Source organism: Cryptomeria japonica, chromosome 8 (genome assembly GCF_030272615.1).
Source record: "Cryptomeria japonica chromosome 8, Sugi_1.0, whole genome shotgun sequence".
NCBI classification, from domain to species: Eukaryota; Viridiplantae; Streptophyta; class Pinopsida; order Cupressales; family Cupressaceae; genus Cryptomeria; species Cryptomeria japonica.
The window spans coordinates 163,660,928-163,675,803 of NC_081412.1; positions in this window are offsets into that span (position 1 = coordinate 163,660,928).

Consider the following 14,876-nt stretch of genomic DNA (forward strand, 5'->3'; position numbering starts at 1 on the left):
TGATTGCTGGATATGCACAAAATGTATTTGTTGAAAAGGCTTTAGACACTTTCAAGCAAATGAAATTGGCAGGCATAAAGCCAAATTCCACAACCTTTGCCAGTATCCTCCTCGCCTGTGCAAAAATGGGAGCTTTGGAATAGGGTATGGACATCCATCAAAGCATAACGGATAGAGGAATTTTGTTAGGTGTTGTACTTGTAAATGCCCTGCTTGACATGTATGAAAAAGTGGAAACATGGACAAGGCTCATGAATTGTTTGATACGATGCCGCAAAGAGATGTGATCTCATGTGAACAATCAACACACACGTATACGAGAGGAAGGGATTACTGTGACAAAATTGAACGCTCACTCCTCAATCACAGTTCTATGGTTTTACGAGGAGTGGATTCCTATAGGGTATTATGCATTTAGGGAACCACACCTTTGACTAGAAGCCATCCGGGTTGAGATTGGATAATCAATATGAATATGAGATTGACCAATTTGCATTAAAAACTAGGGCAATTCCGGCCTGAGATTGGATAATCAATATGAATATGAGATTGACCAATTTGCATTAAAAACTAGGGCAATTAACCACCACATGTCTCATTTCCTAACATCTTTTGCATAAAAAAGGAATCTCTTTAATGGTATATTTTTTCCAACATGAAATTAAGGTGAAGAATCTACCTCCTACCAAGCAATGCCACAAATGCCTTCGACGTGGGTTTGATGTTGTTGGGGGTTGAATTCACCACAGATGCCTACGTGGAATTACAATGCACAAATGAATTTCCCTCTTCTTTTCTTTAATTAATGGTTGTTGTCATTGGAATTACGATGAACTTGAGCCATTTTTTGAAAAAAAGAAAATTTTCATTGCTAATGCCTTCTTCGTCGAAACCAAATGGCAAATTGCCATCGAAATTACGATGAATTCAGGCATTTTTTCAAAAAAAATCAAATTTGGCCACAATATACCTTCTTTGTCAGAAACCTCAGTCGTAAATCTAGCCCAAATGTATTAGTGTCAGTATTTTCTCAGTCTTATCTTCAATTTCAACACTTACCCTAAATCAGCATTTCAACTTACAAAAGATGGAAAAATGCAACATAATCAATCAATCCACTTATTATTCAGTTCTTATATGATTTGTGATTGAATCTAGTGGATTCCTCCTCTCTTTTGAATGTAAGGGCCATCTCCCTATTCAAAAGTGAAAATTGATTTAGCGATTGCTCCTTCTATGTTGCAAATTGCCAAATCAAAATTTTTCCCTTAACAGTTCTTTTAAAGTGCTTATATCATCATTGATCTTGTTATGGAAAAATGATGAATTCATATGGAAATGGATTAGACCCAAATGAATCATACTGGATGCATATAGGAAGACACATCAGATAGGTAAGGAATTCTCCAATTCACATGAGACCCATACGTCCTCGATGATCTTAGACAATCATGTCCTAAGATGACTCATCATAATACTAAAGAATGATCCACATGCAAAAAACAAGTGAAGATGCTCCATCCTCACCTTTCTAGTCAAAGACATCCTCAAGATAGGATCTCTAGTCAGAAACATCCTGAAAAAGATAAAAGACATGTCACCAAAGACAAAGAAAAAATAATCAAAGACAAAACAAACAAATAGACATCATGCTTCATGCAAGAATGATTCTTGTCACAATTAGATTTTAATAGATTAATAGAATACTAATTTGTTTGCATGATTGTAATCTGATCATATCATAACTTTACTAAAACCCAAAAACTGCATTAGTTTCTATCAGAAGATATATTCACCTCTACAAATTGGATGTTTATTATGGAGAAAATATGGAATGATTTCATAGTTCCTCTAACCATGAGATGTCAAGTATCCCAATCCACTATGAAATGAAGGATATACCCCAACAACCTAGCTTAGTGTGCATAGAAAAGCATGTATGTGTGGAAAATGCAAAACAACTCACAAGCCATGATGAGGATGGAAATGTTATTAAGAAATGGCGGGATAGGAAGGATATGGAGGGGAACGATCAAGTAGAATCCTTAAGGAAGATAGAGAAAATTCACTACCCATGGCACCAGTTTTCTGGTTTTCACCATGGAACTCACCCAAAGCGCCTATTTGCTAGGTTTTCACTATAGGGCAAATGATTTCTATTTACAAGTTTTTATTGCTTTTGATTTTTTTACATCGCACAAGATGCCTATTTTCCAGTTTTTCATCAAGGCAATATATTTTTTTCAATTTTTTCTCTTTTTTTTTCATTTTTTCAGGATCTTTTAAAGAAAACTCTCTTGAATACTCAAGTAAAAAACCTATGAAGGTGAATTCAATTAATTGGATCTTCAAGTAGTTTACCCTTTGGAGTAGCCAACTAAGATGTTCTTGATCCATACACAATAGGAATAATTTTTGGACCTGGCCCATTAAGTTCAAGTTTGCCTTTATGTTTTGCCTTCCTTGCTAAAGAAACTAAGGTAGAATTACTAATTTGTGCATGACATATGCCCATATGCATATCAAAAAAAGGAGTTTGGGTAACCCTTATATCAAAGCCCTTCAAGGAAGTTTTACAAAAGGTCTATTGATGTGACATATCACCAAAAGTGGATGAACACATGGAATGAATGAATGTGGAATGAAAGAAAATGAGTGCGAAAAGAAGTGTAAGTAGCATGACATGATGGAGACTTAGTATCAACAAGTATGCCTTTTTACTTGTAATTTTAGAACTTTTTCCCCCAATTATTTGAGTATTAAGGGAGATCAATTCATGTTCTTTTTCTTCATAGGTTTTAAATCCTTGATTTTTCCTTTTGTAGAGTCCAATAGCTATTGATTTTGAATTAGACTAAAGGACTTTTTCTTATTTTTGATTTTTGACTTTTCTTTTTCAGAACTTGATTTTTGATCTCCGATGAGTAAGGGCTTTTGTAATTCTTGTTGATCCAAGTCTGGGAGAGGATCAAAAATGAAAGGAGTGGATGAGACAGTAAGGCTATATGAATTCTCAAAAAGATTGGTGTTATCTTGAATGGATTCTTCATTAGAAACACCCTCAATACTATTGATATTAAGAGTTGCTTGCAACTCTAGAGGAGATTTGGATTTAGGATTAGTAGCCACAACATTAGTTGATTCCTACCCAATTCCTTGACATTTTGAATTATCTTGTTTCTCCATTTTATCAGATAAAACTTCCCCTTTTGTATTTTCAGTCATGAGTGGTTTTCCATAAGTTTGAGGAGATAAAGGTAACTTTCCAATACAAAGAGAATGACTCATAGAATATTCTCCCACCCCATGATCTTTTACTTTTATTTTAACCTCATTTGCTTGGGATTTAGAAGTAGATGATTTCAAAGACTCGAGATTGACATATACTTGAGAAGGATGCACTTCACGATTGCTAGGAATGGTGGATTCAATCTTAGGATTTAGATTGTGGCAATACATGAAGGGATTTGGATCTCCTGGTATAGTTATGTTGGTGCCATTATGAGGGAACTTTACACATTGATGATATTTAGAAGGAACAAACTTGCATTTCATGTATCCAAAGGTCTTCCAAGGATAATATTGTAAATCAAAGGGAGATCGAGGACTTGATAAACCACATATTTTACCATAAGACCCATGATTGGCAATGTGATAGATCGTTTAGATGAATGTTCCTCCTCATCACAAGCTTTGATAGTGCTTTTCTTTTTCTGATCCACTACACTTTCAGAGAACCCTAAATCCATGATTACTTTCAAAGTTCAAATAATGAGACTCCCTCCTCCATCTATCAAAGCTCTCTTGACCTTAACTTTATGAATGAAGGCTTCAATATGTAAGGGTTCATTATGAGGTTTTTACATGGAGGTACATTCATTTTTTGTGAAAGTAAGGGTATGAGGTGAAGAAATATGACCCACCATGACTTGGAATTGATATACATGCAAGGTGGTAGGAATAGTGGTATTGGCAAGTGCATTGTCAATAATGGATTTATGCTTAGGAGATAAGAAGAGAATCTTGAGTATAGAAATTTGTGTGGGTTTTTTTCCTAAATTCTCTAGGAGGTTATATTGTGAAGTTGGCATTGTGGGTTTAGAACTAGATGTAGGACCTATAATGCCCCGCTATGAAGCCCAAAGGACTTAAACAAATAACCAAAGAAAATGTGAATACTTTTTTTTTTATTATCATTAAAAGTTAAAACCATACATTGCATTGAGATACATGAAACATCATGATAAGGAAAAGATGTACAAGAATAAACTAGCAAGGTCCTCAAGGTCCTCAAGGCCCCACAACAAAGTTACCCAATGATAACATTTACCAAACACAAAATTGCAAGGAAATCACATAAATAAGATAACATTGTTCTATACAAGGATCATGATAAATTATACATTGCCATGAGAATATACATTGATCATCGGTTACATCACATGGTATCCATAAGGATAGAATCTCCATGAGTACAAACAATGGAGATAATACATGAATTTGGTACATAATGAAAGTCTTCAACCTCCTCATGAGCCATCATGATCAGGATGCAGGATGAACCAAAACCCAATGGGGGTGAATAGAACTCCACCCAACCATGTGGTACCATAAGGTCCACCCCCCGTGCTAGGAGGTATAAGTCAGACCCACAAGACGGAGACAAGAAAATAAGGGTACCATCATGACTCAAAAGAGAACAAACAAGACTGTACTCACAAGAGGATCAACATAACTGTATGCACATGAAGCTCACAAGAGACACAAAGGTAAAAAAACCAACTTCCAAAGGACCAAACAATCCACAAAAGGATAAAACAAAATTATAAGTTACCACTAGGTATACCCTAGTAGGTCTTCACTAGGTCCCGCCCCCATCCTAGGTTACCCTGGTGACCTCTCTTGACCCCTGACCCCCATACAAACACTAGTGGACCACACCAACCTTTCGAAAGGACAAAATTGGTGGAAGCCATTCTAGGCCCTCCTCTACATACCTCAACCCTAAATAAGCACCTGAGCATAAGAGGCAATAAAATTTAATCTTTATTAATGTGAGCTAACTACCCATCCCAATTCATTATATTATGTTTTAACTTGATTACAAAACTCTAATTGAGTTACCCTGGTGATCACTTTGGGCCCCAACCCCCAATGAAAGTCACTCCCTCAAGATTGCACCTAGGAATCCAAGCAACACCATGGATCAACCAGAAATCTCAAGATGGTAAAACACCAAAATACCATAGCAAGGATTGACTCTCTTCCTAGAATAAGATAACATACAGGGAGAATCTAGGGTAGGCTAGGAAACACCATCTAGCTTCCAAAACATATAAGACTTGAACAAATTTCATCAAAAGAGAAGCATTCCTTAATAAATAATGAATTTCATAACTCTCTTCCCAAGCCTCTGGAAATCAACACATAAAATGACACATTTGAGTATCCCCACAATAAAAGACAAGATCCAATAGAAAAAGAAAGGTCTCATTATGCCCAATACAAAAGAGTTCATTCAAATCTACCAAAGAAACCATAATAAAACTTATACATCATTTAGTTCAAATTTATAATAATTTCCAATATCCCAAATTTAAATCATTATATTAATTTTAATTCCTATTAATTAGCACAATAAAAATCGCATTTTATTTTAATATTCATTTAAGATAATGTAATATATTATTTCCAATTGGATATCATGATTTTGATCAACAACAAATTCAAAGATAGGATCTAGAGTTCAAATGATAAAGGATACATATATTTAATTCTAAACAGAACTTAACCTCAAGATTAATTAATTATAAGAAATGACATATGTATTAATATAAATACAATTTACTTCTCCCAAATTATATCTAATTTCCAAATATATCTATATTCAACAATATACAAGTATATAAAATAGAACCCTAAAAAAAAATTAAACATGAAACCTTAATATTTACAAAACTTTTAACAAACTACAACTTTTTTTTTTAATATACTAAAGGTAGACAGAGGAAGTGTCAAGTTTGGGGTGGGTCTTCAGCATGGACTCCCCCAGTGGTGGTGGAGTTACCACCATCGTGGGTAAGCCCACGGTGGGTGGGCTTCCCACCATTGTGGGTGCCATGGTGGGTGGGGATTCCCACCACCATGGGTGTCCATGGTGAGTGGGGGTTCCACTACCATGGGAGCCCACGGTGGGTGGGAAACTACCCCACCATCATGGGTGCCCATGGTACTTGAATAGAAACAAAAAATTGGGCATAAATAAAATAATATAAACTTAACATGCAATAAAAACATTTTCACACGCGTGCGCGCGCACGCACACACACACACACACAAACATCTGAATTACTAGACAAGATTCATAGCAGTTTCTTCAAGAAGAAAGATATTAAACTTTTTGAATCCAAAATCTCAAATGTACAGATTCACTCAAAATATGTTCTAACCCTTTTTTTTTTTTCAAAAACTATTAAACAAAGATCAAACAAAATTTACAAAACATGGTCATAGATTGAATCTTTTCAGATATTAGATTTAAATCCAGAATGAATATTCAGAAATCTAATCCCCAAATTATTTCCATATTTCACAATATACCCATATCAAGAAAAATATGGAAATAGTTGCAACTGTATATTGTGAAATATGGAAATAATTTGGGGATTAGATTTCTGAATATTCATTCTAGATTTAAATCTAATATCTGAAAAGATTCAATCTATGACCATGTTTTGTAAATTTTGTTTGATCTCCGTTTAATAGTTTTTGAAAAAAAAAAAGGGTTAGAACATACTTGATCACAGATAAATTTCAATAACCCAAAACCCCATTATCAGACAATTCATTTTTTTATTTCTTTTCAACAATAAACAAGCTAATTTCAATCAAACTAAAGGAAATTCTACATGTGAGAAATAAATTTGAACCCCACCTCTATAATGCTATCTAGTAACCACACACAAAGGCAGAAGCAAAGGCCTCCAGAAGATTCACGACCACCGAACACAATATGACAGGCACACAATACCAGTAGCTTCAACAAATTCTTCAAACCCCCTATCATCAAATCCACAACAAGAACCAAGACAACCTCCATTGATTCTCTCCAATTTCCTTTTTTCAAAACCATTTTTCCCAAATCCTTCAAGGCCATAACTAGAAAAATACGTACAGTAAACTTCACGAAAAGAGCCCCCAAAATTTCTCCCAAAAAAATTTCCCAAATGTAACCCCCAAAAAGCATCCAAGATTCCCTTATTAATTTCATTAATTAATTTACTATTTTATTTTTGTAAGTCCCACACATGTAGGTTTTAAATTTGAAAGAAATTAATTATTAATTACCCCTTTTTAAGTTATTCATCCAAGAGCACAATAAAATCCAAAATAAATATCCGGTTCTCTTTTAATAAATTATATTCCAAACAATAGAATAGATTAAATCACTTAACTATGTAATTAACTAAATATAATAATGCGCAATTTTTAGTTATATTAATTAATTAAACATTAATATTTCATTTCCATTAATATTAAATAAATAATAAACTATACACAAGGGTAACAAACTGCGACAAGCCAAACACGAAGGACCAATCTGAAGACTACTGACATGACCGAATAAAAAGCACAAGGCTAACAATAACCACAAGGATACTTGACAAAGATCTCATTCTCTAGGAACGATGACACACCAAAAGGGCTTGACTGACAACTCTAACTTTTCCACTTTATCATTGGGTAATAGAGCACGCTCAGACTAGGAGATTTGAGTGGAGTCAACACTCTGTACCTGCAGCTACATCACCGAGAAAAAATGCATATATTTCTCCAACATATACAGGAACACCGATGGAGGGGAGTCGTGACATTTTGTGTCCCTCCGAAGTGGGTGACAAAAGATCATCCCCTCACACCCCATATAGACTCAAACCCATACAATACAATGAACACAAGATATATACATTAAGTCAATATGTCGATCTGGTTAGTATTGAATCATATAATATAATATCTAAACATCCATAGAGATGAAATGCATAACCAACATCATATCCTAGAATCATGATAAAAGTCATTACATTAGAGAGTATCACCCAATCACATAAACAATAGGAGAAGTCAACCAAAGTCAAACTAGGTTAAACATAGTTTGATCAAGGGAGGGGCATTACCCTCCATGACTTGGAATTGATATACATGAAAGGTGGTAGGAATAGTGGTATTGGCAATCACATTTTCAAGAATGGCTTTATGCTCAGGGGATAAGTAGAGAAGCTTGAGTATAGAAATCTATGTGGGGTTTTTTCCTAAATGCTCTAGGAGGTTATATTATGAAATTGGCATTGTGGGTTTAGAACTAGATGTAGGACCTCATAGGGTTACTGCGTCTCTATGAGTAATAACATCATATTTAGGTTCTTTTCCTTTGATTATAAAGGTGTTCACATGATTATCGGATTTCCTGACATGGTTTATGAAATAGTTGTATTGAGCATTAGTATAATTAACACCATCACTAGATTTAGGGGATTTTCCTTTATCTTTATCATGTTCCAGTAAGGGATTCTTAAACACCTCATGGTCAGAGTTACTAGAAGGAGTATGTCTATCAACTGTAGTTTTACCCTCATCAAGAAAATATTGTATCACATGATGAAGCTTATTGCAACTATTTGTCTTATTTCCTTTATGTCTATGATAATCACAAAAATGATCTTCATTCCACCATGCAGGTTTAACTTGTGGATTGTATTTTGTTATCTCTAGCAATGTTATAAAATCATTTTCAAGAAGCTCCTTTAATGCAAACTCAAGTGACTATCCCAATGGAGTAAAAGTTAGCCTAGGAAAAATTTTATGCTTCTCTTTCCTCTTATTTTAAGAAGAACCTTTAAGATTATAGATAAGTTTAGCAACTTTAAAATCAACAACTCCACCATTAACAACATTTTTGTTCTTAGCCCAAAAAGGTGTCTTGTTATTGTTGTTTGAACTAGAACTTCATTTATAATCTTTTTCATTGTATATTTTAATAGTGCCATCATCTATAAGAGCTTGTCCAATCCTAACTCCCATTTTTATCACTTCCTCAAAGGAGTCTAAACATTTGATATGAAGTTCCTTTCCAAATTCTTTGGTCAAATTACAACAAAAAATATCAAGAAGTTGCTTATCAACAATCCTATAAGGCACTCTTTTAGTCAAATTTCTCCATCTCAATAAAAATGAAACAAAAGACTCTCTTATTTTCTTTGTATTGAAAAGATCTAACATAGTCACTCCATGCTCACAATTGTAAGCATAGTGTGAGATAAATTTATCTACTAATTCTTGAAATGACTTGATAGTAGGAGGTAATTTTGAAAACCATTCCATGGCACTTCCCCCAAGACTATGAGAGAATATTCTCATAAGACAAGTCTCATTAACAACAAATCCCAAAGTTGTGGCACATAATTCTCTCAAATGGCCTTTAGGATCACCTTTCCCTCTATAATTATCAAGCTTAGGTATCTCCCAATTGCTAGGAAAATGTGGCATTGGAATGTAGGATCAAAAGGATAAGGATACATATCTTCAATGGAAAACTTGTGAGAGACAATTTTAGCATTCTTAATAGTATCTAATTCATGTCACAATTCTCTAAGCTCATCCAGAATAGGATCATTTGTGGATGTTGGTTTCAAAGTCTTTATAGAACTCTTGTAATCTGATCTTAAATAGAAAGGGACCTATGATCATTGACTTTATCCTCATTGCAAGTTTTTGAGATTTTAGACTTATTAGATTCAGCTTTTCCATTTGTAAGTAAGGATGCATCAAAATCTGATAGAATTTTTATTCCCTCATCAACCATGGCTTTGAAATAAGGTTTTGGATTAATCTTTGCCACTTTTTTCAACAATTTGATTAATATTATATCATGAAATGCTTTTTCCACATCTACTAGGTCTACCTCCTCATGACTATTGTTGTTGCTGCTACTACTACTACTACTACTACTACTACTACTAGTGCTACTACTGTTTTCATTTTCTTGATCCTCTAGAATATCAATATGTGGTTCCTCTTCATTAAGTGGCTCGTGATGTTTCCCCTTTTCATATTCCTTTCTTATTTGTTCCATTTCTCTTTCATGTTCCATTTGTAATTGCTCCATTCTCAATTGATATCTGTTAGGAATCGGAAGGACAACTGAGAGGGGGGGAGGGTGAATCAGTTGTCAATGAATTTCAATCCAATTTTAAATTCATTCAACTTAATACTTAATACCAGTAAACCAAACTTAATGTCGGTTAACATATTAGCAGTTTATATCAATACTGGTGAAACTTAATGCATGAAACAGAAAAAGAAACAACACATAACACATAGATTTTGATGTGGAAACCCTGTAAGGGGAAAAACCATGGTGGGAAACCCTACCCACAATCAGATGATACTACTACAGATAGTATGTGTATACAAATGGGGTCTGCACATGCAGAAAGGCCACTGCCTAGAGCACACTACTCAAATGGGAGTCGTAATGACTACAATAAGATGATTGAATCCTAGAATAATGTACTACTTCAAAGTGCATTTGCAATGTTGGATTTAGTACCAATTTAAGCTCTGATAAACACCTTCAAACCTCCTTTGAACCTTCAAATGATGTCTGTTTGATTCGCTCTATGATCAACTCATATGATCTTCAATATTCGCACATACCATGACCATACCATACCACAATTCCACACTTCATCTCACAAATGAGATCTTAAATTTATACAAAACCTAAGACCAAATGCTAAGGTCGGCTCACTAAGAATATTACATTCAAATCAATTACAAATTAAGTCTTGATGTGATACAACATGTCGGCTCAATAATAGCCAATCAATAAATCATCTCCATAACATGTCATGCTGATTTGGAATAGATAACGTATACCGGTCCATAACCTAGACCAATTTACTAGTAATAGCAAATATGTCAACCCGATTAGACCAATAACCAAAACACCAAAACCAAGTATCCAAACCATGTTTAGACATAATCAAGTGATCTCCAGATGATAACAAGTCATCATCAGTACTGGTGAACCATATAACCTACCGGTGAGCATATACCAGTGACTGTACATAAGTCACTGACCTTGTCGGTGAACACAATGTGTCGGTTCAACAATAAACCAATAAAACCATAGTGCCAAATCAACAATGTAGATCTCCAGAAGGATAAGTGTTGACATCAATGACAAAACCAATGCAACACATCCATAATACTAGCAATCTCCCCCTTTGGCATTGATGGCAACACTAGATGGAAAAGCATCTAAGTGCCAAAATAGAATGCCAAAAACCAAAACCCAACTATCTCCATAATAGATCAATACCAGAGATCAAAACCAAAATACAAAGGGTATATATCTCTTCCCCAATGAATAATCTCTCCCCAAATACAAATTTTTTCCATAGATATCTCTCCCCCTTTGACATCAAATGCCAAAGAACTTAAGAAAAAATATCAGAACATACAACCAACTACTCCCCTTGAGAAGTAGCCCTCCTTCATCAAATCTGAAAAAATATTTCTCTATTAGTTTATGCCAGTTTGATGTCATTCTCCATTCATCTAAGTCTTTGCCAGTGAGGGTATTACCCCAAGCTTCTCTCTGAGATATTCAAAGGTTTCCTTAGGCAAAGGCTTTAAAAATATATCTGTAATCTACTCTTTAGTATTCACATAAACCAATCTTACTTCTTTTGGTTCAACATTCTCTTTCAGAAAACTATATTTGATAGAAACATGCTTAGTCTTAGAGTGAAATACTAGATTCTTTGATATATCAATTGCTATTGAATTGTTATAATAAATGATTATCGGTTCTTTGCATTTTACCTTTATGTCCTTCAACATTTTCTTAATCCATAAAACCTGAGTAAATTTAGTTGTTACTGCAACATATTTTGATTTTGTTGTTGATAATGATGTACAACTCTGCTTCTTGCTTATTCATGAAATCAATCTGCTACCAAGAAACAATGCACCGATAGTGGTACTCTTTCTGTCATCTACATCTCCTGTCCAATTTGCATCGGTGTATGCACATAAATAAAAATTTTCATCTTTAGGATACCATAAACCAAGATTTGTTGTGCCTTGTAGATACTAGAAAATTCTTTTTACTGCTGATTCATGATTTTCTTTAGGATTACTCTGAAACCTTGAAACAATACATATTGCATTCATTATATCAAGACTAGTTTGTGTTAAATATAGTAAACCTCCAATCATATATTTGTATCTTGTCAGATTAACACAAGCTGAATCATCCTTCAATGTCAATTTATCTGTTATAGTCATAGGAGTACTTATTGGTTTAGAGTTTTCCATACCAAATTTCTTCAGTAGTTCCTTCAAGTATTTTGTTTGACATATGAATATACCTTTATCTTTTTGTCAAATCTGCAATCCTAAAAAGAATTTTATCTCCCCAATCATAGACATTTCAAATTCTTCCTGCATCTTGTTAGCAAAGTCCTTACACAATCCATCTTCTCCTCCAAAAATGATATCATCAACAAAAACTTCAATAACCAAGATGTCATCATTAGTCACTTTGTAATATAAGTTGGTGTCATCATTACCTTTATTGTAACCAAGCTTCAAAATATATTTGTCCAATCTAGTATACCAAGCTCTAGGAGCTTGCTTCAATCCATACAAAGCTTTCCTTAATCTCCAAATCATATCTTTATAATTTTTCAATGAAAATCCATCAGGATGTTCAATGTAAACTTCCTCTTCAAGATAACCATTCAAAAATGCACATTTTACATCCATCTGATATACTTTATAGTTCTTGTGAGCTGCAAATGCAAGAAACAATCTAACTGCCTCAATTCTAGCTACCGGTGCAAAGGTTTCATTATAATCAATTCCCTCTTTCTATGAATATCCTTTACAAACTAATCTTTCTTTATTCCTGATTAACTTACCATCTTCATTAAGTTTATTTATAAATACCCATTTAGTTCCAATTACATTTTTGTCTTTAGATCGGGAAACTAATGTCCATGTATTGTTCTTTTCAATTTATTCTAATTCATCTTCCATTGCTTTTATCCAATGTTCATCTTGACATGCTTCAATAACAGATACTGGTTCAATTTGAGAAATTAAGCATACCTCTTCATTTACCATTCTTCCTCTTGTTATAACACCTTGATACTTATTCCCAATTATCTAAATTTTTGAGTGATTTAGTCTTACATACCTGGGTTTATTCACATGTTGTTGTTCTTCACTCACTGTGGAATTCTCTCATGATACTGGTGTGACTGGATCCACATTCTATACTGGTGCAATCTATATTGGTTCATTTATGATCATCTCAACTGCAGGTTCAGAATCTACAAACCTTGAATTTTCTCTAAGTGGTCATCTATCTTCACATTAGCACTTTCAATGATCTTCTACAATCTTTTAATAAAACATATATATGCCTTTCTCTTAGATGAATAACCAAGAAATATTCCTTCATCACTTCTAGGATCAAATTTACCAACATACTCATCTCTCCTAATATAGCATTTTCTTCCAAATATTCCGAAGTATTTAAGAGTAGGAGTATTGCCAAACCATAGTTTATAAGGGGTCTTACCGGTTTCACCTTTGATGTGAACTCTATTGAAAGTGTAAACTGTTGTATTTATTGCTTCTCTCTAGTACACATGAGGTAGATTTGCTTCCAATATCATGCTTCTAGCTACTTCTAGAATAGTTATGTTCTTCCTTTCCACAATTCCATTTTGTTGAGGTGTCTGGGGTGCTGATAGTTGTCTTTTGATTCCATTCACTTCACAGAATGTATTAAATTCCTTAGATGTAAATTCTCCTCCTTGATCAAATCTTAAACATTTTATTTTCTTACTAGTTTCATTCTCTACCATTTCCTTGTATAACTTGAATTTTCCAAAAGCCTCTGATTTCTCCCTGAGAAAAGTAACCTAGCACATTCTAGAATAATCATCAATAATTAGCATAAAATATCTATCTCCCTATAGACTTCTTGTTCTTGTCAGACCACACAAGTCAGTAGGAATTAAATCAAGAACATTATTGGATTTATCAAATATACTCTTAAAGGTTGTTCTAACTTGCTTTCCCATTTGACATTCCTTACATACCAGATTATGAGGTTTCACAATCTTAGGTAAATCCCTTACTGCCTTAGTTGAACTGATCTTTACAATGCAATCAAAATTTACATGATAGAGTCTCTTATGCCATAACCAACTTTCATAAATATGTGCAATCAACCTTGTCTTACCATTGTTATTCAAATGAAAGATATTACCTTTAGTCTGATTATCGGTTGCAATCTCCAATCCAGTTTTGTTTCTAATTTTGCATTTTCCATTCTTGAATTGTAACTGAAATCCCTTTTCAACTAATTGATCAACACTCAAAATATTATGCTTCAAACCTTCAACATAATAAATATTGTTAGTATTGTGCTTGCCCTCCAAAGATATAGTGCCTTTTCCTTTGATTGAACAAGCTTTATCATCCCCAAATCTTACTAGACCTCCACTATATTCCTGAAAAGATAAGAATTTACTTTTATCACCAGTCATATGATGTGAACATCCACTATCAATGATCCATTCATCTTTTCCCGCAATTTTAGCTGCCAGGGCCTGCTCTACCGGTGGGACAGTAGGTGTCGGTTGATCTTCTTTTATTGCAAAAAATACCCATCCATTGTCTACCGATTCTTCATCAGAATCATCGGTAACTCCTTCATCAACATAGTAACATGATTTATCTTTGTTCTTCTTAAATCTGTATCTCTGATATTCAGGGTTAGGCTTATATGATCT